This window comes from Molossus molossus, unplaced genomic scaffold (genome assembly GCF_014108415.1).
Source record: "Molossus molossus isolate mMolMol1 unplaced genomic scaffold, mMolMol1.p scaffold_m16_p_10, whole genome shotgun sequence".
NCBI lineage: Eukaryota > Metazoa > Chordata > Mammalia > Chiroptera > Molossidae > Molossus > Molossus molossus.
The window spans coordinates 87,190,670-87,218,509 of NW_023425345.1; positions in this window are offsets into that span (position 1 = coordinate 87,190,670).

The window sequence follows — 27,840 nt, forward strand, 5'->3', positions numbered from 1 at the left end:
GCCCTAGCAAAAATAATTCCTAACTTTAAGTAGTGTCCTGTTCTTAGTATTGAGAATGGAAAACCCGAGGCAGATCTCTCTGTCTCTCTCTCTCTCTCTTGTTTTACTGAAGAAAATTATTTTTTATTTCATCCAAAACCAGGAGAAAGTGGTGCCAGGAATCTGCTAAGCTTCTTGGATTTGGAAAGTCAAAGGCTTTTCAGATCCTACAAAGTGTTTTAGAGGATGTAAGTATAATTACTGTTGAGTATATATAAACACTTTTCACATGTCCCAGGCATTTTTGCGCATGCCCTCCGCTGTCATAGTGACCGCTGAGCAGAATGTTCTGCAACTGCACAGTATGTGGGTGACCCTTAACAGGCTGCAGGGATGGAGGGAGGGTGTGTGTCTGCATTTCATTTTAAGCTATATTGAGATACCCACAAGTTTGACTTAGAAATAGTTATCATTGGACTGACATATTGAATTCATAAGTATAACACAATCCTCTTCATTAATGCCTTTGTTTTCTTAATATGCTTTTATTGGCTTTTTAGAGAGAGTGGAATGGAAACATCTATGTGAGAGAGAAGCATTGATCAGCTGCCTCTTGCACACCCCTTATTGGGGATTGAGCCTGCAACCTGGGCACGTGCCCCAACTGGAAATCAAACCGGGACCTCTCAGTCCATGGGAAGATGCTCAATCCACTGAGCCACACTGACTGAGCCATTAATGCCTTTAATTTTCTTCACTTTCTGAAGAACCTTTTTCAAACATAATCAATTAAAGGTATAGAGACAAATCCGATAAATGGCTGATTACTTCCATATTTCTCCGGGTTCATTCTTTCAACATACTTTGTGTGCGCAGCTACCTCTCCATGAATTCAGAGTGGGGTTTTTTTTTAACTTTAAGTTCATTTGTACTCTAAATCAGATTCTACATTATTCTCTAAATAAAGTATTATAAAAGCTGCTCTGATGTTAAAATAGAAAACAAAAGCTGCCCTTTGTAGGTAGTGGTATAAAATTTGAAGAAGAGTCTTCACTGAGTGTAGGTCTATTAGACTGACTTTTTGCACATCACTTCCTTCCTCGGTCCATCCTACAAATTTTAACTAAATTCTTTGCCCTGAAAATAAATACGTGAAGGAGTGATTAGTGAAACGGCATTTTGTGTGCTATGTGCTGCCAGCGTGGAAATGTCAGAGTTGGCATGAAAACACTCAGCACGCCCTGCTGAGGTGGCCACTCCTCGCTGACCCTCTCCAGAAACCTCAGAGTAGCTTACAATGCCACATACCATATGTGGAGCAATCATTAGGCCTACCAGGGTGCTTTCTCTTGGACAAGCTCTTTGGCATAGGCAAAGCCATCTAATCCAGCCTTTTACACAAAGCTATCCAGCTTTCTCTCACATGCTTTACAGACCAATAGCTATGATATCAGTTGACAACTTGGCATATTCGGAGCTGACTGATGGGCACTTTTGGCTCTGGATTTTTTGGCATTTTTTTTTTCCTTTCTAAGACATCTACCAGAATTTAAATCAGTAGTACACATCCATAATCCTTGAACCCTGAAAATAAAGGAAGGCAGGCGTTTTAGCAGTATCATTTAGAGCTAATTTTTACAGAAATAATCTGGAACAGCAACTGAAATGTAAATGAAAAGAACTTCCAAAAATTTAATATTTGAACAAGATTCTGGGATCCCAGAGACAATAACAAATTGTTTTCCTACTTAGAATCCCTGTATCTGGTCTCCTGCTATGGGAGAGTTAGCTCTGTAACTTTATTTGGGATTGCTCCCTTGCATCCAATTTGTACCCCAAACAACCACTAACCAGAAGCATTTAAAACATGTGCCCTCAGATTCTGCCACATTGGCACTGTGAAGCAGAGGAATTGTCAGAAATTACTGGGGGAAAAAAAAATACAAGATGATTTAAATATTTATAGAGTAAGATCCAGATGGCTTGAACTCAGTTTTTTGAGGTCTAGAAAGGGGAATGGGTTTCAAACATCTTCGTTAGATACACACACACACACACACACACACACACACGCCATATTTGTTCATATAAGCAAGTCTAAGACACAGCTCTTCAAAACTGAAAGATTATGATCATGACCTGAATAAAATTAAATGATTTTGCAATTTTTTGATAAATTCATTTTATCCAAACACTAGCTTCTATCATATCCTTGTTTCTTTCAACATATGTTTAATTAAAATTCCTAGAAGCCATGGCAAAAACAAACACATATACAAAAAACAGAAGCAAGGATTGCACACTGAACCTATACACCCAGAATGTTTCTGATATTTTTCAGCTTAGCTTATAAAATTCTATTTTGCAATTAATTTTATATACTTTAGCTTACATGTTTCAGTAGTAAAGCGAGCAAACATCATATTTAAAGTTCATTTTTAAAATTTCTCTTTTATTTTCAAAAAAAAATATTTTATGCAGATGTACATATGTATGTATATGTATGTGTGTGTGGTGTATATTGTATGTGTGTGATGTGTATTGCATGTGTATGTGTGTGGTGTGTATTGCATGTGTGTCTGGTATATGTTTATGGTGTGTATTGTATATGTGTGTGGTGTGTATTGTATATGTGTGTGGTGTGTATTGTATATGTGTGTATGTGTAATTTAGTGCCTAATTTTTCACCACATTTTGGGTGGAAAGGGTGGGATTTAGATATAGTCTAGTGACCATTTCCAGGAAATATATAGGCTTTTTTACCCATTAGAAAATGCTATAAACTTATTGCATATAAATATAATCATTTATATTATCAATGGGGAAATTATTAAAATTGAGAGGTTCTTTGTCTACTTATACTTTTACAGAATGTAAAAAATAATAGCTTGTTATTTAAAATGATATAGTAGGAGAACAAGGGCATTAAATCATAGAGTTTGGGGTTTGAACCTTATTTCTAATATCTGGTATAATAGCCAAGACCTTGTGATCTCAGAAAGTTATTAAGCCCCTGAAGCCCCCATTTTCTGGTGAGAAAACCTGCCTCCATGGGCTACGGTGAGGATTAGTGTGAGCGCAGAGACATAGCTTTTAGATGCCCTTATCATTTCCTGTGCTTTCTCACAGAGGACTCTTGGCAAATGTTAATTTTACTCATTTGGAAAGCCAAATCCTGCTCACGGAAACGACCCTGATGTACAAGGTGAATGAGCATTAATAGCACACTAACACGGGCGTGGAAATGAAGAAATGCCTTTTAGAAAGATTTTCTTGTTGCTTTTTGTAAACATGCTTTCCTTCCTTCCAAAGCTTTGCAAAAAGACCCTTCCTCCAGGATAAACGCCTTACAGTGAGCTCCACCCAGCTCAGCTCATTACATTCATCTCAGCATGCAGTGAATCAATGTCAAATCCTCAAAAGAACAAGTCACTTCTAAGGTTGTGCCAATCATATCTTATGATACCACCAGGTATGCCAGGAGCCTTTCCTTTCATTCACTTATTCATTCACTCATCATTCAATCAGCCAGTCATTCAGCAAACATTACGGTGTGTGTAGGAGGGTTGGGTTTCTCTCGAGAAGCTGGAAAAGAGCCGGGGATGCAAGTGTGCATAACTGTGTGCATAACTGTTTTACCGAGCACCTTAACATTTTGAGCGGCTCTCTCTATTCCCTTCATAGGCCTGCATGCAAACTAGGTGGTCAAGATGAGGAGGGTAACACTCCCGTAGCTGTAGGGTGTTGCAGTGTTTATAAAGGACTGTTAGCTCATTTGATTTTGACAATCCCATGAGGCCATTTCTTTCAACTCAGAAAGGCCCAGAAACATGTCTAGGCTGGTTAGAAGTAAAGCAGGTCTCATTGTTAATTCTTCAGAAGTAGATTTGCTCTGAGGACACTGTACTAATGTTGTATTTGTAATTCTTAGTTTCACTTCGTAAAGAAGGTTTCCAATATTCATGGTTTCCAAACACATACACATGGCTCTACTACCTTTGCTTTTACTAGACCTCTGCTTCTTTGTGTTTGGTTTTGTTTCACTATATTATGAAGCTATTGTTTTTAGCAATAGTCCTTAAAATACCCAAACCTGTCGTTCTCTACTATACAATGTACACTAGTTATCGAAGACATTTTTTAAATGTTATTTTCAAGTTTCCACCCTACCGAGCTTTTGTTTTAGTAGTCTAGTTCGTAACCTTAAGAATATATATATATATCACATATACAATATACATATTATATATGATATGCATAATATGTTATTATCTTCATATGTTATATGTATGTAACATGTCTTATATATATTTTATTTATATATATTTTTTATTTATTTATTTTATTTATATATATATGTGTGTGTGTGTGTGTGTATATATATGCACACCTGTAGATATACCTATATACCTATGTATCCTATATACTAGCAGTTAGGTCTGTTGTTCTTAGAAGCATACGTTGAGAATCAAATACACACTAATAACTTTGGAATTGAAAGAAACTTAGAATTTGTCTGCTAGTGACATTTTTCATTTTCAGATAAGCTGAAGTTTCTGCTGCTCTGTTGGGTAATATCTAATTCAAAAATTATGACAATTCCAAGGGGCTAAGAGGGGGTAGAAGGCTCAGTTTGGTTAATTACTCAATGTCAAATAGTGCTTTGAGCAGACATTTTGGGCGTATTTGTTATGCTCACATCAACCCTGCCATAGACAACGCTAATCACCCAGAGCACATTGGTAATGACCTCATCACTAGACCTCAGGTCCACTTTCACAGTGGCCATAGTGAGCATGAAGTCCCATCAACTGGCCCTAAAACAAAATGTAAATGGTTTCCACACCTCCACTTTGTAGATTCTATCTATATACAGCACTTCAGTCCCATTACTAACGTACCTTATTTCCCTTTAACTCCTGTCAATTTCGGCCTCTGTTGCTTCCACAGGGCCAGTAATTCCTGCCAGCCACCTGGTTACACCCCATTCCAATGGTTCCCAGCCACCTGTTTCTTTATTTCTTCATTCCATCTACCATAAAGCAGGCATTGCAAAGCCTTTATGAAAATCTTCAGAGATGCCATCTGTTACCTAGTATTGTCAATGAATCGTTCAAGGCTATAAATATTACTTTTGCATGGGACCTGTAAGAGACTGGCTCAAATAATTTATCATAATTAGCATTATGGCCTGGAGGACTATAACATACAAGTATTATTTAACCAGTAGGCACAATGGCTTTTAAGTGAGTACTAGATCCTCCCTTTTTCTCGTCCTCTTCCCACCATCCACCCAATTCCAGCCCTGAATCAAAGATTCTGGAAGATACCACCCCTTTCAAGCTATACTAAGAATCAATTAAGAACTGACATGTAGCTAAGACTCAAATCATTTGGAGATTTTGAATATACTAAAATGATGAGTCTTTGAAAATACATAGGATTAAAGTGTGTCAGGATTAGTTGAAGGTGATTAAAGGTAATCATTGTATTCAACGAGGAATTAATCAAAGAAGAGAAAAAAAAAAAGCTATTTCTCTACCAATTATCTTCTTAAATAAAGATCTCTGTAGTCTTTACCATTAGCACTATTATTTGTATAATAATTACAAATTTAAAGTACATACAAATAAATATTTAATCCCCAATACTAAATCACATGTATTACTAAAATACATATTTAAATCTAAATTGTTTAAATATTTGTATGAAGGACAAACCTGACAATGATTTAAATAATATATATTTTGTATATATACAATTATTTTCTTAATTCTAAAGGTTTTACATGTGTGCAATATTTTCATGATGTATTGTATTTTATAAAGTAAATCTTAACAAGATGATGTAAATGGTCCTGAAAGCAAAATGTAGATATACTTCTTTCAACAACAGAACGATACTGATAATTAAGTTCTTAACTTGATAGAATAACCCAGTACCACCACCTGCAGTTTAAAACACAAAATTCAATTTAGGGAGTTTGATTAATTAGAGTTAAGGAAATAGGAGCTTAATCTGTGATAGTTTAAATCATATAAAAGGATAAAGTACCATTATTGCCATTATCTCTCATTATTTAAAGGTTTTAAAATAATGGGTATTGTTAGCATATGTGCAGATTTTTAAATATCCTGATATTATGAAGAAGAAAGAATTTGTGGAATAAAACAAGTTAAGCTTAATCAAATAAATAAACCCTTTCAGCTTGAGTACTCTGTTTACTATAAAAATAAGAGAATTTGCCCAGCTGGTGTGACTCAGTGGTTGAGTGTTGACCAACCAAGAGGTTGCCAGTTCGATTCCCAGTCAGGGCACATGCCCAGGTTATGGGTCCAATCCCCAGTGTGGGGCAAGCAGGAGGCAGTCAATTGATGTTCTTTCTCATCGATGTTTCTATCTCTCCCTCTTTCTTCCTCACTCAAATCAATAAAGGAAAAAAAAAAAAAAAAAAAGATAAGAGAATTTGATTTTTCTATCACAAAATCTCATCAGTTTCCACAATTACTGATTATTCTTAATGACCATACATGGTTATTCCTCTGTGTATTTGTGACTGGTAACAGGTATATCATCAATATAAGGCAGAGAGAAAACATAGCCTTTTCAGTGAGGGCAAACTTGGATTTGCATTCCAACCCTTCCACTTGTTAGCTCTGCGCTCACTCAAGTTGTGTAGCCTCTCTGGAACCCCTGCTGTAGATTTTAAAAATCTGGATGTCAAAATGGACCTTGTAGAGTTTTATGAGACTTTCAAATAGTACCTATAAAGTACTGGGGATGCTTATTAGGCACTGAGTCAATGGTATCTCCGATCATTCATTTATTCCACAATTTTCATATAAAAGAAAAAATTTTAAATCTATACCTCTTCTAAATTTTCAAATGAAAAATTATTAAACTTGTTTCTGCATTGGGTTACCACATGCTTTGGTTAAATTGACTTAATTTGCTTCAATTTTAATCTTTTGGGTTCTCTCTCTGTAGCCTTGGCAACATACCGAAGCATGATCACTAAAATCCCAAATTGGGAAGTTCAGATCTTATCAGACCATGGATGGATGTCGGGGCATGAGAAGACCTAAGAAGTCTTACCTTTCAAATGAACGTAAAGCAGATACTCAATCCACCTTAAAAACATCAAATTGATGGTAGGCGAGCTTCAGCCTACAATCCAATTGTGGATTTGTCTTTGACAAGGGGACTGAGAGAGGAGACCAGACATACAAACACGTGGTCATGAATACATCTGGCTTCAGCCAATGAGGTAGAGTCACTTTGGAAAGCACAAATCTCTCCCTCATGGATAAGCCTCCCACAGATTTTAAAGAATGAGCTTTTATCCTGTTTTCTGATGTATCCCATAGACAGTAGTAATTTTTAAAAACCTCTTGAATACTTGGTTATCTTTGGAGAAATAATCCTGTGAACTGAGCCATCACTAAGCGTCTTTTGTAAAACTTCAGTTAGGTGAGAAGAATGAAATAGATTTATACTATAGAGTGCTTCAGTTCTGCATAGAATGATGTAACAGATACAATAAAAAGTTAATAGAGAGATGAATGGATGGATAGATGCAGAGATGGATAGATAAAGAGACCTCCAAGAAGTTTACCAGGGGAGAAAGGAAAGCTCTATTTTACACTAGAATTTCAGTTAATAAAATTCAAAAGAATGATAAAAATAGAGAATCACTATTTGGAAACCACTGTAGTATAACTGTTTCAGGTTAAGAATCATCCATGGATTCGTGGATAAAAATATAGTGAGAAGCAGGATGATTATATAATCTCAAAACAGGTTTCAAAAAGCTAGTTATTAATTAAAAGGGGAAGACAGTAAGTCTACATTGGAGAACTTTGGCAGATACTGCTTTCAGTAGGAGAATGGAGTTAAGTTACTGCCCCCTGGTGGTACATCACAATGAATCGAGAAAGACACATCAGTCCTGTGATATTCTTGTAAAAAACATACCTTGAACCTAATAATAGGCAAATACCAGACAAACACAAACTGAGAAACATTTGAAAAAAATAACTGGACTATTCTTTAAAAATATCTCAGTCATAAAAGACAAAACGAGGGATCTGTTTCAGATTTAAGGAAGATAAACAGACATGACAACTCTATGCAGCATGTGATCCTGGAATGGTCTTGAGCATTAGAGGTACACATGGCTGAATCTGCATATAGCTTCAGGAGTAGATACTGGTATTATTAATGTTAGTTTCTTGATTTTATTAATCATAATATGGTTAAGTAGCATAATACATATACTGATATATTTAGATGTAAAGGGTATCATGTCTGCAACTTACTCTCAAATATTTAAGAAAAATGCAGAGCTATAGTTATATTTTTATCTATATTTTTACATAGCCATACTGTGGAGACAGGGGGAAAGAGAGAGGGAGGTGGGAGGGTGCAGAGAGAGAGAGAGAGAGTAGCAGTAGTAAAGGGTGGTAAAAAGTCTGGGAATCTGCATGAGCATCCACCCATGCACCAGGAGGTGGCTGGTTTGATTTCCAGTCAGGGCACATGCCCAGGTTGTGGGCCAAATCCCCAGTGGGGGGCATGCAGGAGGCGGCTAATTGATGTTCTCTCTCAAAGATGTTTCTATCTCTCTCTCCCTCTAAAAATCAATAAAGAAAAAATACAGTTTGGGAATCTGGGTTTCGGTATATGGAAATTTTTTGTACTATTTTTGCAATTTTTTGACATCAAATTATTTCAAAATTGAAAATGTAGAAGAATAGAGAGGAGGAGGACAAAGAAAAAGGAGGAGGGAGAGGAGGGAGAAAGGAGAAAGAAGAAGGGTACAAGGGTTCACCTTCTTAGACGAGTTTTATACTCCAATCCTCTCATTCCAAGCTGTTATATAACCTCACTCATATATGCATGAATCTATTAAATAAGGATACTTCAGAGGGGAAAGAGGAATAAAGAACCAGGAGCTGGCGTTTGGGATGAACTGCACATCTAACTGAGTCCCTTTCCTGTACTATAAGCTCTATGAGGACAGACCCAGGTTGGATTGGCTCACTACTATTCTTCCGGTTCAGTGCAGTGCCTGACACACAGGAAGTGCTCGATGAAGGTGTATTGGAAGAATAATGTACAATGTCTACTTTGTGGTTTGTTCAAGCCTCGTTCTCCTCTTCTGCAATTGTTCTAATGCCTTTCTAAAATCTTGTCACTAAATGTTTAGGGATCGTACGTATATTTATTCAATCTATATAGCCCTGTGAAGAAAGGAAAACCAACTGTGTGTGAGAAAGATAAAATTTGAGTATTACTTAGCAATGAAACACAAGGATCTCTTTGCCGGCCAACGCAAAAAGGAGAGCTTGTGATTAACTTACATTCTTTTCCCCCTAGTGAGCAATTACCCACTTCCTTGAACATTAATTCAATAGTAATTGCCTAGAGCAGCTGTCAAGAAGTTGAGGTAAAAATAAGATGGCAGAGCACAGCATCACATTTCAAACCTAAATCCAAAGTCTCCGCAACATCTAATTGTTTGGAATGCGAACTGTGAAGTTGGAAATGACCAGAACAACTGCAAATGCTAGAGAAGTTCAAAGGAGCGGGAATTGCACGGGACAGGTACGCCGCTGGAGGGGCAATGCGTGGCAAGACATGCTTCCAACCTGCCTCAGTAATTGTCCCTCTATTCGTGGTGACATCTGCGTTCTCCTTCATAGTAGATGGGGTACTAAACAGCTGAAGTCTGAGAACACCCGCAAGCCTCAACATACAGCTATTCCTTAAGTAGTTTTCAGGAAGACAGCAAATGGACACCACCTTTGCACACTGTACTGGAGCTGATAAATCCAGGAGTGAGTCCTTGACCCAATGCCAGCAGTCCGTACAGACAATCAGTGATACTACGTGGTGGCTTGGGGCAAAAAATTGACGTACATGGATGATGGTTATTGTGGAGTTTTTGTTTGTTTGTTTGTTTGAATCCTGACCCGATGACATTTTTACATTTATTTTCAGATAGAGACGGAGGGAGAGATGGAGGAAGAGAGAGAGAGAAACATCGACGTGAGAGAGACACATCAGGTGGTTACCACCCACAGGACCCCAACCAGTGCCGGGGACAAACTGCAACTGAGGTACGTGCCCTTAGTGGGAACCGAACCCGGTCTCTCTGGTCCATGGGCCGACGCTCTAACCTCTGAACCCAACTGGCCAGGGCGTTATCGTGGAGTTTTATGTTTAGCTCTTTCTGTTAGAATAATTGGGACACAGATGACATAAAATAATTGCATGAACTAATTGTATACAATTTGATGTTTTAACATATACTGGGTGGTGCCCCACCCTGTTTACAAACCATGTTTTAACAGATATACTACCCATAAAATCATGACCAAAAACAAAATATTGAACAGATCTATTACCTCCAAAACTTTTCATTGGCCCCTTTGCCTCTCCTAGTCTTGCCCCTCCCCCCACATTCCTCCCACACCTACGTGTTAATATTCATTTGTTAGAATAGATAGAACCATACATTGTGTCCAATTTTATATAGCTTTTTTTTTTTTACTTAGTATAATTATTTTCTGATATTTACATCCACGGTGCAGCATAAATTCTCTTTTTATTATTGACTAGTAATCTTTTGTAAATATACAGCAGTTTATCCATTCACCTGATGATGGACGTTTTAGATTCTTTTCTGTTTTGATCTATGACAAGTAGAACTAATATTAGCACTCATGTACAAGTTTTGTGAAGACATGTGCTTTTATTCTCTTGAGTAAAACATCTGAGTTTATGTTTAACTGTTTAAAAAACTGCAAATTATTTTCCAAAGTGGTTTTACCATTTTAGTTCCCTTACAGAAATGTATGACAGCTTTAATTCCCCAACACTTTTGCCACCGCTCAGTATAGTAGGTCTTTTTTATTTTAGCCATTCTAATAGTTGTATAGTGTTAGCTCACTGCGCTATCTCACTGATTCGGTATTTCCAGAGTAACTAATGATGGTGAGCACCTTTTAGCAGGTGTATTAGCAATCAGTATATGTTCTTGAGTGAAGTATTTATTCAAATATATTGCTCATTTTTAGTTAGACTATTTTCATTATTATTTCATTTTAAGAGTTTTTTTTATATTTTCTGAAGACATATCCTTTAACATATATAATTAAGCATGTGTGTGTGTGTGTTGCAAATACTCTCTTCCAGATTGTGACTTGTTTTCTCATTCCTTTAACAGTGTTCAATGAAGAGAAGATGTTTTTGATTTTAAGTAAATCCAGTTTACCTATTTATTCTTTTTTTGGACCATGCTTTTGTTTTGTAACAAAGAAAGTTACTAAAAGTGCCAAGAGTTTAATTCACCTAAAATTTTGTAAAACCTTTCCACCGTAAGTGCATTTAGGACCCGAAACATATTCCCTTGATATGAATACCCACAAGAGGTGGATAACGCTTCTAGGACTTACACCCCTGAATCACTGTTCGTCCTCATCATGTGATGAGGGTGACGTCAGGGAAGCCATAACTGCGGAGGGGTTCCCCATGCAGGGCCACTGACATCCTCTCCCACCAAATGTGCCGGGAAGATGAGAATGTCACTACAAGGCTGCTCTGCAATCCTGTGTCCGGCAGAAGAGCTCTGAGGCAGCACGGTTACGTTGAGGAGCCCGTTCATGTAAGCACAGTAGGTTTCCAAACAGCACGCTCCAACATGAGGTAGAAATAAAGAGAATATCAAGACACATCACAAGCACTTTATTAAGTACAACATTAAAATAGAAAAGTTTGCCTGGCCGGTTTGGCTCAGCGGTTAGAGCGTTGGCCTGTGGTCCAGAGAGACCCGGGTTCGGTTCCCGCTAAGGGCACGTACCTTGGTTGCAGTTTGTCCCCGGCCCTGGTTGGTCATGTGGGTGGCGGCCACTCAATGTGTCCCTTTCACATCGATGTTTCTCTCTCTCTCTCTTCCTCTCTCTTTCTCCCGTTCTATCTGAACAAAAAAATGGAAAAGTGTCCTCGGGTGAGGATAAAAAAATAAAAAAAAATAAAAAATAGAAAAGTTTATCAGAATTCTCCAGATCTGAAGTCTTTTTGGATTACACAATAGCAATGAACTATATAACAAGCAGAAAGCTACCATTGTTTTTGTCTTTTTGAAGACAGAAATCTTGAATAAATATTTTTTACCTCTTAAAGCTTGGATCGACGATCCTTCCAAATGTTCTAGCCGGTATTATTATAATATTTGAGATATTCGGAAAAGATTTCACTAGATATCTTCTACATGATCTATCTCTTCCACGAGTATAAACTGAGTGCCCGTGGAGTTTCAGGCATTGTTGTTGTTGCTGCTACACAGCACATAACAAAATACATAATAGGTGGTGATAAATACTGTGAAGAAAAAATAAGCAAAGATGGAGATGAGAGGTTGGTAGAGATGTGCCATTTAAATAAAAGGAAAGGAAATTTATCTCCAATGAGGAAACATTTAAACAACTAAACAAAGTGATGAAGAGAGTCATGAAAATAACTGGGAGAATGTTTCCGGTATGAAGAGCAGCAAACACCAACATCCAAAGCAGTTGCAAGTTTAGCCACATTCAAGACACAGCAAGGTGGCCGGTATGAGCTGGAGGAGAGCCTACCAAGAATTAGACTTAGACAATGGGGATCTCTTAGCCTTCTACCTCCCATAAAATATACCTATCTCTCCTTAAATTCAACAACCTTCATGTAAAATAATCTATTTTTTGAAGTCTTATTCTTGCAAGTACCTGTCACCAGTTGCTTTTCACATATGCTTTATGAATTTCCACATGTCTCTATCTCTGGGTGTATTTAACACCACAGGAAAAATTCCTTTGTATTTGCTGTAGGCTTTTTTTCCTTTTGGTGTTTTGATGTCTATGTGGATGTGTCACTTAGGAAAAGCTATGGCAGGTACAACGGAAAGAGCTGAGCTCTGATCTGTTCAGATTCAACTCATAAAATTTCTAGAGGGCTTATATTTCAACTTCTGATCACCCACCAAAACAGATAAGCAGGATAAAAGAGCTGAATTTCAAATAAGAAAAATAGAGAAAAGCTGCATATTTGGTGAGTTTTCCTGGAAACCAGTTTAAAATTACTAGCAATACTTGTTATTGCAAGAATAAATTTTTAAAAAATGAAATTTGTACATAATTATGTCTGTTAATCTACGGCAAAACCTAAGTGATAAAAAAAAAATAAAATCATCGAGAATTTCCTTCTTATAAAGTTGTCTCCTGTAATTCACCCTTAGCTTTTTTCTTGTTACAGAAATATTGTAATATGTGGTTCTCGGTGTTTTCCAAGAGTTTATATTGGCTAAGCGAGAGAAAAATTTTTTTAATGCTATCTACATCTAAAAAAGATGATGCAACAATTTAGAAACACTATTTTGGTAACATCAGGTTTTTACCAATAATGAACTCAACTTCCTCTGCTCTGTATCTGTAACACGGAACACAGTTCATGGTCATGTGTGGGCCATAAATTAAAGTGATTTTGTGTCTCTAATTATAAAAATGTGGTTGCAATTTAATTCACACCAATTTCATACTAAGTAATATGGACCTATATGATCTTCTGAGGCAGTAGACATAGTACTTCTTCTTTGGTCATGAGTTTTAGGGAAAGATCAAGAAGAGGCTGGGGGAAGCAAGGCAAGTCTCCATTCACAGAGGAAGCCAGCAAAATGAGGGTTAAAGAAGATTAATTACACGGTTGTGTTTTCTTCATGAAGCACACCTTGATTTAAAGAACGTTCCATTTGAGACTATTGTAATAACAAACAGCTCGATTAAAAAGTACATTTGACAGGTAAACACACTCGGGAGTCCTGTGCCAGGGAGTAAAGGAGTTATGTCTGCTCTAGAAATGGACAAATTTCTACATAACCTTTCCTAGCTGTTGCTTTATTAATTCCCTATAAGACTATCGCTCAGCCACGATGAATACAGGAGGGGCAGACAGTACACAGAAATTCTTAAGAGAGCCTGTACATGGATGGGATATTTGTAGAATTGAACGGGTCCTAAATATTCACACTAGTGATACATAATATTAATATATAGCCTTTGGCAATGCAGCACTCTACCATTCTAAATTAAAAAGGGCAAACGTTTATATCGGCTTCACTAAAGAAGATACAGCTTAAGAGAACGCATCATGTGGCTGAACCCACAAAACTAAAAATACAGTCATTTCAATATATATGGAATTCAGTTAGAATTCAACTTTCTGAATACAAGAAATGAAGCATGCCTAGAATTGTGTTGTCTTCTTATTCATCAAGTTGCAAGGATATATATTTCCTTGTGAAAATACTTATTTTGGATGTTGCATGCGTAAGCATTTTCTTTGCATTCTTATTGCAGATAATTCAGGTCTTCAGAGAATTTATGGATCAAGGAAAGTAATACATTCTTTCCATATCATAGAATATTTCCGTCATTAACTATAACTTAATGCCAGTCTCTTCAGTGTCCATCTATATTACAAAAGGCACAGTAAATACTAGAATTGGAAACATTTGTAGATTCTTGAGAGGTGTCTGATGTTTCATTGGCAAAAGTCACAACAGGTTGAACCTTTGTTAAAGATACTGATATTGCAGAGAATCGGAAATTAACTTTAACTATGCCTTGCTGGCATGAGTATGAATAGAGAAAATACTTTTCTAATACTTTTTTATTTTTGTATTAACAGTGTCTTAAACACAGTTTATTAATTTATATTGCAATCACAGTCTTTATCTTAACAAGGGGGATAGGATGCCATCTCGGGTTTTCTGTTATACTTTTGTGGTGGTGGTTGTTTTCCTGTTTCTCCAAATATTCTTTTTCTTATTGCTCTGCTAGGGCCATTTTAAATATATACATCACCTTTCCCTTTCACATGTGCCATTTTTTACTCCATTCTGGGCATTTCCCAGTAAACCAACCTTCCAAGTCCTATTAAGGTTTTTTCAAATCTTCAGATCATCATATAACTGAGCAATAGACAGTCTTTATGGCTAAATTATACTCACAGCCTGAGCTATGTTTTACTATTAACTGATCAATATTTAAAAATCCCTCAATTTAATCATAAAGCATTTAATCAACAAAGGGCTGGAAGACACTGAGGAGCACTAATGAACCTAGGTGAAGTCGGTCGCCCTGGATCCTGATTGGTTGTTGAATTGTCATTTGCCCTTCTCATCCCCCAAAGTCCCACGGGATCTTTAAAAAGACTATCCATTTCCCAGAAGTGGAAGCATTCCCATGAGGCATGTAAACTGCAAGATAATTCTAGTAAATGGTATAATGATTCTCACTTACAGAGTTCCAGAAGAGACTGAGTGCGGATAAAAAGTGCTTCTCTTTCGCATTGTCATCAAGAAGACACCAGATACAGAAAAAAAATCTGTTTTCTACAAAGAAGTGCTTGCAACTACAAATCATGCTCGGTGATGACTAAAGACCAGCAGAGTGACCAATGTAAAGATATGAAACAAATCACTCACACACACATTTTTTTTAATCCTTACCCAAGGATATGTTTTCACTGATTTTGAGAGAGAGAGAGAGAGAGAGAGAGAGAGAGAGAGAGAGAGACATTGATCAGTTGCCTTCTGTACAAACCCCAACTGGGAATGAAACCCGAAACCTGGATATATGCCCTAACTGGGAATCGAACCCGCAACTATATGGTGTACAGGATTACACTCCAACCAACTGAGCCACCCAGCCAAGGCATCACTCTAAATATTTTTAATTACCATGAATATATTTCTACGTACACAATGCATTCAAACATAAAAGAAACATATCGAAGAAAGATTTAATATAAACAAAAAGATCTAACATAAATTGAAATTCTTAGATATAAAACTATTTTAAAATTAAGAAAAAATATAGTTCATTTTCTGCCCTGGCAGGGCAGGGAATTTGGTTAGAGCATCGTTCCAATATGCAAAGTTTGTGTGTTCGATCCCCATTTAGGGTACATATAAGAATCAACCAATGAATGCATAAATAAGCAGAACAACAAATCAATGTCTCTCTCTCTCTCTAAAATCAATTTTAAAAAGTATAATTCATTTTCTAATCAGAGGCAAATGCTCAATGTATTTGAGATAGCTACTATAAGAAATAAATATCAATTACACTTTTTAAAAAAAAGAACAGTGTCTGGAAAAGATAGTATATGAAATATTTTACCCTCCCATCTTGATTCCTTAGGGTTTGGACCACAGTTGGCAGAGAATTGAAATTAATTAGTCAAGAAGCAGCAGGAAGTACAAACAACCCTTTGGTGGGTCAAATTTCTTAGATCAAATTCTACAGTACTGTTTCTGAAGCTGTCACTTTGCAAACTGAGACAAATGGAAAGATGCGATTTTGTTGACAACTTACTACATGCATTTTATACAATATTTACATGTAGTGCTCACACCAGCCTCTGACCTAGGATGGATCACGTCTTGGAGACAAGAATTAGGAGAGATTAGATCATTTGTCCCCAATCTTCCAGCAAGATTCATCATGGAGTCTATGTGATTTTGAGGTTAGCAATCTTTCTCTTAAATTCGATTGCTTTGTATTTCATAAAGATGAAAGTGCTCAGTACCTTGGAAGACCAATCTTGAAGATCAAGATGCATAGCAGATAGGAAAGACTAAATAACCTAAGGAAAGGGAGGAGGATAGCTGAGTGAGTTCCTGCAGCACAGTCTGTGGGCAAGTGGGTATTTACATGGTCCCTGAAGCAACTGTGATAGATTAAATGGAGGGCAGAGTGAGAAATTGGGGCAAGGAGATTGCTTAAAGCAGAGTATGACTGAGGAGTTGGAATAATCTAAGATAGATATATAGATAGATAGATGATAGATAGATAGATAGATAATACTCTACTGTAGCTAATTTCCCCCAGAGCAAGCCTTGTGTTGTGTCTATTTCATGACGAATGTTTACTGGTTGGTTGCCAGCTCGCTTTGTCTTCCCCGCTGACTGCACTCAGTAATATTGCAGAGGCTGAAGTCAATGCCCGGATCTACCTTTTTTTTCTGAAGACCCCTGTGGGGCACAGTGGTCAGGGAAGCTGGCCAGATGACCAAAACTTTGAGAAGGCCCAATAACACACAAAGCAATGATTTGTAAGTGTGTGTGTTCGTGGCACAGCAAGACTTCCCTTTTGTGGAAATAGGGCAGAGCATTTTGTGCGCACGTGCACGACCTCCCCTTCTGCACCCTTCCATGAAAGATGATACGAGAGGCAGGCTTCCCATGGTTCTGGGGGGATGTGTCCTGGTAGATTCCCCACTCTGTGAGCGCTGCCGAATCTGGGTTTGTAGCACAGGGCCTCCCTCTGTGAGGGAAAATGAAGAAACCCTGGAGTCAGGCCCACTCGCTAGAATCCTTGACCCTGTATTTATCCTATGCCTTGTTTGCTGATTCACTACTAACCCAAATCCATTCCAAATTATCATTCTCTCCTATGCCCACATTCGAACCACTGTAGTGGTTTCACCTCATTCAGGCAAGGTCAGGTAATTGTCAATATTTCCTGTAAAACACTTTGTAATTATCAAGGTTCTATTACATATCTACCTAATTTTATTTTTCATAATACTCTCATTAAGAAATAATATATTATTATTTTCAAGTTTTCAACATGAGGAAGCCAAGGGCTGCCGACTCTCAGCCTGTGAGGGGTTGTCGCAATGCAGTGAACTACAAGCGGACAATGCTTGGGGTGAGGGGGATCATCGCAAGGGAGCAAATGCTCCAGATCTCTGAATACAGCCCAGTTGATTTGCAAAGTGGTTCACTAGGTTACATGGTGTTTTAGGTAATTAAGTCCTTGAGATCCTCTGCTCACCTACAGCCACACCCAGCATATTTCCGGTCTCTCGCTGTTTTTCATGGGAGATACATCATAACAAATTCATTCACACCTGAGCATATCACCCATTATTGCTTTCAGGGTGGCTTTCCAAAACCCTTATTCATGCATACCTTATCTATTCAAACATATACTATACATTCAGAGAGGGTGGCTTCCAACCCTTTCACGCATACCTTATCTATTCACCTGCATACTTTGATCCTTGGCTGGCCAGAGCTTGAGAATATATACCTCAAGGTTACATTTTGTTCATCCACCAAACACCCAACCCTATAAAAGACCAAAGTTGTCACATCTCCTATCACAACACATCACTGATGAATTTGGGGTCAGAATCTATGTCTCTTCACTACAGGTCTGTCTTTTGTACAATACTTTATAAATATGACCTGTGAGAGTATTACCTAGATCCTTTTTTTCCCCCAGTATGTTTCAGCACATTTCCAAGCAAATATGAAAGGGGATAAAATCTGCCTGGTAGAGACAAGAATCACAGAAACTTGAATAAAATTCTTTTCAAGTTTAAAAATGCAAGTAATCAGAACACAGTCTTGGAAAGTATTCTAAATAGGAAGTTTGAAGACAAAGTTGATCTAATTAGGAACGTGTGAGGAAAATAAACCATATGCCTTGTAATAGTCTGGAGGTAAATAAAGAAAAGCTGCTTTGGTGTTTAGAAATGAGCAAATCATAATCACATAAAAACTGGCACCAAAATATTCATCACTTGAACTCATAAAACAGATTTTTAGCCCACACTGGCTTGGAAGAGAGGTTGGTCAGGGAACATGGACAAGGACCTGCCACACAGTCAAAGTTTAACCAAAACTTATTGAATGTATGAATGTATAAATGGATGGATGGATGGATGGATGGATGGATGGATGGAATTACTGCCACAGATATGGTTGAGGAAGGAGAATAGGATGTGTTACTTCCAAATATCTCTTTCTGTGTCATCCTACAATTTATTTTTCAACCGTTTGTTAATTTCTACTCTTCTCCAGCTCATCAATCTATACGTCTCAGCTAGCTCCATATAGATCAGCGGTTCTCGACCTGTGGGTCATGACCTCTTTGGGGGTTGAATGACCCTTTCACAGGGATCGCCTAAGACCATCGGAAAACAAATATTTCCGATGGTCTTAGGAACTGAGACACTGCTCTTCTGTCTCCGGGCAGGTCTGCCCACATGCAGATACACCTACATATGAGTACCTGGCGTGATGACATCATCACATCAACCCCATCACATACACCCTGTACAAATATAGGTGTATGTGACAGAGTTGGCACCATAATGTACTTATGCAGACAAGTCACACATGTGGAGAGAGCAGCTACTGTGTAGAAAGCAGCTACTCTGTTAAAAGCTGCTACTGTGTTGAAAGCAGCAGTATTGGAGGTAAAATGACACTTCATGATTTATAATTACTGGGTAAATGTAAAATCATGTACTGTAAAATCATCAACTACTGCAAAAAATATATATCTCTACCATGGGAACTTAATCTGGATGCTGATTGGACTTTATATATTCAGCTGTGTTGATGTGAATACTGCCTCCTTGTGATAGTAACAGGTATGTTAAAAAAAAAAACAAAAAACAGAGAATGGTAAATCATAGAAAATTTTAATGAACTGTATTGACTAAACTATGTCATGTATCATCTTTTGTATTATTAAAGCTATTGTCATAGATTATTTTCATTAGCAAACCATCCCACAACAAAGGATCATGCAGAGAAGAACGCTAAGAAAAGAAAATATAGTGAGGATTTTTTACAGTATGTTTTTACCTCAATGATTACAGCAGGAATTGAGAAACCACAATGTGTTATTTGTTGTGAAGTTCTATCAGCTGAATCAATGAAGCTGAACAAAGCATACGAGATTTGCCGGCAAGGATACCATTTTAGAAACAAAGCTGGTGAACCCAAGAAAGCCAGATTTGACCCTGGTGGCAAGTACCACAAACAAAATACAGCAACTGTTGAAGCTTCATATTTGGTGGCACACAGAATCACCAGAGCTATGAAACCTCACACCACTGCTGAGGATTTACTATTGCCAGCAGCCAAAGCCATTGTTCGAGTTATGATTGGCGACGAATTTGTTACAAAATTGAGTGCAATTTCCTTATCTAATGACACTGTCTGTAGAAGAGTAGATGACATGTCTGCTGATATTCTTCATCAGGTAATCCAGGAAATTAAATCTACTCCACTTCCAATATTTAGCATCCAGTTTGATGAATCTACAGACATTGCAAACTGTTCAGTTACTGGTTTATGTGAGGTATATTAACAATGGTGACTTTAAAGATGAGTTTCTTTTTTGCAAACCTCTTGAAACAACAACTAATACAAGTGATGCATTTGACACAGTTGGTTCATTTCTGAAAGAGCATAAGATCTCTTGGGAAAAGGTTTGTGGTGTTTGCACAGATGGTGCTCCAGCTATGCTAGGATGTCGATCTGGATTTCAATGTTTGGTACTGAATGAGTCACCAAAAGTCATCAGAACTCACTGCATGATTCATAAGCAAATATTAGCAATGAAGACACTGCCACAAGAGTTACAAGAAGTAATGAAAAGCGTCATAACTTCTGTCAATTTTATAAAGACGAGCACTTTAAACAGTCGACTGTTTTTGCAACTGTGACAACGAGTTGGATGTGCCAAACAATGCTCTGCTATTTCACACCGAAGTGAGATGGTTGTCAACAGGAAAAGTTTTAAAACGTGTTTTTGAGCTTCATGATGAACTCAAAACGTTTTTAAATCAGAAAACAAGACCGCAGTTCAAAGCACTTTTCAGCGATAAAAGTGAACTGCAGAAAATAGCTTACTTGGTTGACATCTTTGCCATCTTGAATGAGTTAAATTGATCTCTGCAAGGACCAAATGAAACATGCCTCGATTTGTCTGAAAAGATCCAATTATTCCAAATGACACTTCAGCTTTAGCAAAAAAAAATTGGATGAAAATAAAATTTACATGTTGCCTACCTTATCTGCTTTCTTTGAGGAACGTGACATTGAACCAGACACAAGGATTACGATTATAATTTCTGTGAAAGAACACTTGCACATGCTTGCAGACAAAATTTTATTGTACTTTCCAAATCTACCTGACACCCCATTTGCACTTGCCAGAAGCCCATTCACAGTCAAAGTTGAAGATGTTCCTGAGACAGCACAAGAGGAGTTCATTGAACTTATTAACAGTGATCCAGTGAGAACTGATTTCTCTACAATGCCAGTTACAAAATTCTGGATCAAATGTTTGCAGTCATATCCTGTTCTGTCTGAGACTGTGTTGCTCCTTCTTCTTCCATTTCCAACAACATATCTTTGTAAAACAGGGTTTTCCAGCTTGTTGGTTATCAAGTCTAAATACAGAAGTAGACTTGTTGTGGAAGATGATCTTTGTTGTGCTCTTGCAAAGACTGCCCCAGGAATTTCTGATCTGGTGAGAAAGAAGCAATCTCAACCTTCGCACTGAGGTTGGCTTTTTACAACTACTGTGGCAAAATGCAGCAATGTAGTCTACCGTTGTTATAGTAAGACTTTTACTCATGCTACACCATGCTTCAAGACAAAATTTTATTTATTTGTAATTAGAAATAAATATTTCACAATATATAATTACATATTGTTTTTGTGATTAATCACTATGGTTTAATTCTGTTCAATTTGTAACAATGAAAATATATCCTGCATGTCAGATATTTACATTACAATTCATTCATAACAGTAGCAAAATTACAGTTATGAAGTAGCAATGAAAATAATTTCATGGTTGGGGGTCACCACAACATGAGGAACTGTATTAGAGGGTCACAGCATTAGGAAGGTTGAGAACCACTGGTATAGATTGAAGGAAGGTCCACTGGAATTGAGGATTTAGGCATTGATGGTGGGGATGAAATGGAGTTGAGAGGAGGCATTCACTCAGAGATGTACAATATTAGACCTTCAGTGATAATAGCCGCCACAGTGTGCTGGTAGATTTACTTCTACGAATTCATTTAATTCTCACAATTCTGAAAGGTAGAAATTCCTATCCCCAATTTATTTATCAAAAAATAAAGTTAGAAGTACCACGTAGAAAAGGGAGCAGAACCAATGTCTGTTTAAATCAATGTTCTCTGCTATTTTCACTAAGCCACTCTCGGACCATAGAAATAACCTAAATCCATTTTGCACATGAGTAATAAGAGGCCATTTATGATTACAAAATAGTTGTGAATCCAGGTACCCTAAATTCTCTTTTGCTTCCTTTTATATTATGCCAAAGCTAGACTTTGGTTGATTGGTTGAAGATAATTATAAAAGCATATCATATACAGAAATTAACATTCTTAATAAAACTGCTAGTTGCATAAGTAAAAGGTAAGTAAGTTGCCCTTATAGAGCCCTTGCCTCCAATATTACGTCATCAGGGTTAACTGCTGCAGGTCCCATAAAAATCTTGGTGGCTCCCAGTCCTGGAGAGCTTGGCTAGAGGCTCTTGACTCCTGGTGTCCCTTGCTAGCTACCCAAGGGCCTGGCCATCTATTTCAGAAGGTTACAACCCATGTGCTTATCTTAAATTTTCTTTTCATTTTTGGTGACATAAATAAAGCAAACGCCCTGGCCGGTTTGGCTCAGCGGTTAGAGCGTCAGCCTACGGTCCACAGAGACCCGGGTTCGGTTCCCACTAAGGGCATGTGCCTTGGCTGTAGTTTGTCCCCGGCCCTCGTTGGGTCGTGCGGGTGGCAGCCACTCGATGTGTCCCTTTCACATTGATGTTTCTCTCTCTTCCTCTCCTTCTCGCTCTGAGTAAAAAATGGAAAAATGTCCTTGGGTGAGGATAAAAAAATAAATAAAGCTAAGGATCTATAATTCTTGAATTAATCAAGATCACAAAACTGAACTGAATCCACTTTAGTACATTTATTCCCTGTTTTTAAGGCTACGGTATTATAGTAAAAGGCATCTAGAATTGTATTTAGTTAGTTAGTTAGTTAGTTAGTTAGTTAGTTAGTTAGTTAGTTATATTTATCTTCATGTAGGGGGAGAGAGAGAAACATCGACATGAGAGAGACACATCGACTGGTTGCCTCCTGCAGGACCCCAACAAGGGCCAGGGACAAAGTGCAACCTAGGTATATGCCCTGGGCTGGAATCGAACCCGGGTCTCATTGGTCCGGGGGCTGACGTTCTGCCCCTGAGCCGAAACTGCCAGGGCTAGAATTGTATTTAAAATACTCTATCCAACATCTATATTCATCCAGAATATAAAATTCAATAGCTTTAAAGATTTTTTCAAATTACATAATTCTAGCCTTTGTTGGTTCTTACATTTTTCCCTTGTACAAATTTGATCTCAGCGGAATAAATATTTTTATTTTCTTAGAGAAAAAAAATTATTTTTAATTAATTATTTAATTTTGACAAAACTGCTGTCAAAATAATGTTAAACTAAAAGTAATGTCAGGATACGGTCTTCCAATTTAAAATGAAAAGGAAAAATAGAAACTGGCATATACTTAGAAACACTAATTATAGACTTGGGTCACTGAATATTCCAGAGAACGCAATAGAACATTCTTTCTTTTGAAATAACAAAATAATGGCATTAACAGAGCACAGTCACAGTGAAAAACTGGAATGACAAAAAAGTGGGAAGAAATTCCAAGGTTAATGTCAAAACGCCAAGACAAAATGCAAAGAATGATGACAGATCTTTACTTTCCAGAGATTAATTTTCCATTTCTTCTGGCAATAAGTAGGGGAGTGCGTTACGCTGGAGGAATGCCATGCTTTGCCACACCTAAAGTTGCTGAGAACAATTACAAAACCCTCAGTAGTGGTAGTTATTCTTGAACATTTGCCCTCCAGTATCATTACTGACCAACCCAGAGTGAGGACACCGCCATTAGTGTTCTGATCCAAGAAAACTGCTGTGAAACTTTTGGAACTCAACTAGATGGCAATAATGGGAAATCGCACACAGACTCGCCCCTGACCTTGTCAGCGGGAAGAGGCAGAAGTCCCTGGCTGTCTTTGGAAAGGTGGTGGAGTGGTTTCTTTCACATCTGCCTTCTTGCAGACTAGGAAATTTTACCTCTTGAGTCACTTAGGCCTTAAAAATGTCCCTCTTGAATATAAATAATCCTGAGCCCACCTTAAGCCAGATAGGTTCATTCTCCTTTTCTGTGCTGATTCTGTCAGTAAATACAGCTGGCCAGAGAATGGGCTGAGGATTTTGCGGGGTAGAGACTTAATATGAACGAGTCTGTCTGTAGGCTGATGGAGAGAAGAATTGGAGAGAGCTTGGTGTGTGTGTGTAGGGGTGGGGAGGACGAGTAGCAAAGGCACCTGTGATGCTCAATTTCCACCTCCTTTTAAAATCATTATTAGTTGATAAGTAACAAGAATGTAAAGCATAAAAGCTAAGTTGTAAAGTCTAATTTTATCTATTAACATTCCCAAAGAAACACATCTTTATATTGATGATGCTAATAAAAGCACAAAATATTCATCTAATAGACAATATTTGCATAGCCTGATGATACCTGGACAAGACAGCAGAGTAGGTAAATGCTGTGCTTGCCTCTTGCACAACCACATCAAAATTATAGCTAATTTATAGACCACCTTTGAGATCACCTAAAGACTAGCTGAACAGAACTTCTATACCTAAAGATATAAAGAAGAAGCCACTTTGAGACTGGTAGGAGGGGTGGATACCCAAAATGGGCTGGTTTCACGTCCATGTGTGGCAGTTAAGAATTAGCCAAGACCTCTGCTGTGAAGGTACCCACTGAGGAGGAGGGCTCCCCAGACTGGAGGACTAGTGCAGGGAAGAAGAGTGCCCACAATAGCTTGCTTTGAAAATCAGCGAGGACTCAGTCCAGGTGAGACAGAGGGCTGCTCTAGACCCAAGCAATCTCTTAAAGGGCCTGCACACAGATTCACTTGCTCACAAACACTTGCTCCAAGCTGTAGAGAAAGGACGGCTGCTCAAAAAGCACCAGGGACATATGCGGAGGAACTGAATTGTCTGGTTTCAGGTGAGGGCTAGAGGGGAGCAGCTCTTTCCAAGACTAAAGTGCTTGCAGGAGCCATTGGTACATTGCTGAGCCCTCCCCACACCTAGCCTGCAGGCACAGTCAGGAGCCAACTCTGAGTCTCTGTTAACCTCATTAACACTATCCTCACACTACCCTGGTGATTTTCTGAGAACCCACACCACCCAGTTCAGGTGTCTGGCAGGAACCTTTTGAAGAAACTAATCCAACAAGTGGCTGGCTGAGCCCATACAGTGGACTTTCCTAAAATCTGTTCAAGTTCCACAAACCCCAAACAAGCAGTGTCTGGCCTCAGCATGCCCTGTACCTCTTGCTAAATGGCCCCAAGCTTGGTACTAGAGGCAGCCCACCTCGGTTCTCAGCATAACCACTCCCAGGTGTCTCCAAGCCCAGCACATGCAGCTAACACCTGCAGATCATTTTGTAGCTCCTACCAGGGGGCCCTGGGCTAGGCACAGGAGACAGAACTTAGCCTGCACCAAAGCCCCTCCCAAGAGGTCAAGAACCAACACACATGGTGGTCAGATTCAGACAGCACCAGAACACCATCCCATTAATGCCACAAAAAACACCCAACGTGTGAACTTGACAGGCACCAGACCCACGCTATAGTGCATCCTGCTCCATGGGACAACCCCTGCAGAACAGTTTGTCTGCTGTAGTCAAGGCCAGTCCTTATAACCAGTCAGCCTTTGGGTCAATCCCGCCCACTGAGGTGCTGCCAGCAATCATGGCTCAACTACAACAGAAAGGCACACACAATACACACAAGAAACACACCTGGAGTACTCATTCAGGTGACCAGGAAGACTGCACCACTCAGCCTGCCAGAGACCTACTATATAAGGCCACTCTGGCAAGACTGGGAGACATAGCAGATCTGTCTAATGCAGTGAAACAAACACAAGAATGCAGCCAAAACAAGGAGACACAGAAACATCCCAAATGAAAGAACAGGATAAAACTCCAGAAAAAGAAGTAAACAAAACAGAGGCAGCAATCTACCGAATGCTGAGTTCAGAACACTGGTTATAAAGATGCTTAATAAACTTAGGGGAAGAGTAGATTATATAATTGAGAACCTCAGCAGAGACAGGAAACATAAAAAGAAGATAGAAAACATAAAATAGAATCGGTTAGAAATGATGAATACAAAAATAAAATGAAGAATACATTAGGTAGAATAAACAGTAGAATAGATGAATCAATGATTTGTAAGATACGGCAGCAGAAAACATCCAATCAGAACAGGAAAAAAATAAAAAAGAATCCAAAGAAAGAGGATTATGTAAGAGGCTATGGGACAACATCAAGCACACTAACATTTGCATCACAAGGGGTACCAGAAAAAGAAGAAAGAGTGAGAAATCTAAAATCTATTTGATGAAATAATGACTAAAAACTTCCCTAACTTGGTGAAAGAAACAGACACTATTCCAGGAAGTGTAGAGAGTCCCAAACAATATGAACCCATAGAGGCCTACACAAGACACACTATAAATAAAATGCCAAAGCTTAAAGACAAAGAGCGAGCCCTGGCTAGTTTGGCTTAGCAGTTAGAGCGTCAGCCTGTAGTCAGTCCAGAGAGACCTGGGTTTAGTTCCTGCTAACGGCACGTACCTCGGTCGCAGTTTGTCCCCAGCCCCGGCTGGGGTCATATGGGTGGCAACCACTCGATGTGTCTCTCTCACATTAATATTTCTGTCTCTCTTCCTCCCACTCTACCTGAACAAAAATAAAAAAGTTGCTCGGGTGAAGATAAAAAAAAAAAAGACAAAAAGAGAATATTAAAAGCAGCAAGAGAAAAGCAGTTAGTTACTTACAAGGGAGCTCCCATAAGAGTGTCAGCTGATTTCTCAACATAGACTTTGCAGGCCAGAAGGAACTGGCATGAAATATTCAAACTGATATAAAACGAGGACCTACAACCAAGATTACTCTCCCCAGCTGTTATTTAGAATCAAACAAAAGATAAAGAGCTTCCTAGACAAAAAAAAAAAAAAAAAAATTTGAAGGAGTTTATTACCTTCAACTAGTATTACAAAAAATGTTACAATGCTTTGTTTAAGAAGAAAAGACATAAAAAAAATATGAATAAGAAAATATCACAAAGAAAATGAATTTTCACTGATAAAGGCAAACACATAAAACCAGTGGGTCAACAAACACTGAAGCTAGTACACAGGTTAAAGACAAAAGTAGAAAGATCATGTGTAATTACAGCAGTAAATTAAGGGATACACATAAACACTCACACAAGAAGTAAAAACAATGTCAAAAACATAAATGTGTAGGGGATGAGAAAAAATCGTAGTGATTTTAAAATGATTTTAAACTTAAGTGACCATCACTTAAATGAATTGCTATAAACATAGCTTAGTGTATATTAAAGCACATGGTAACCACAAGCCTAAAATCTACAAGAGATATACAAGAAATAAGAAAGAAATCCAAACAACACAATACTACAGAAAGCCATCAACATACAAGATAAGAGAGCAAGAGAATAGAAAAAAAAAAACAGAGGAAAAAAAACAATTTGAAAACAATGAATAAAATAGCAATAACAACATACATATCAATAATTACTTTAAATGTAAATGAATACTCCAATTAAAAGACTGATGGATAAAGAAATGGTGCATATATAAAATGGAATATTACTTGGCCATTATAAATAATGAAAAGCTACCATTTATGATTTAGACAACATGGATGGACCTAAAGAGAATTAGGTTAAGTGAAATAAGTCATACATAGAAAGACAAATACCATATGATTTTAGTTCTATGTGGAATCTAAAAAACAAAATAAATGAACAAATAAAACAGAAACAGCCCAGTCAGTGTGGCTCAGTGGTTGAGCATCAACCCA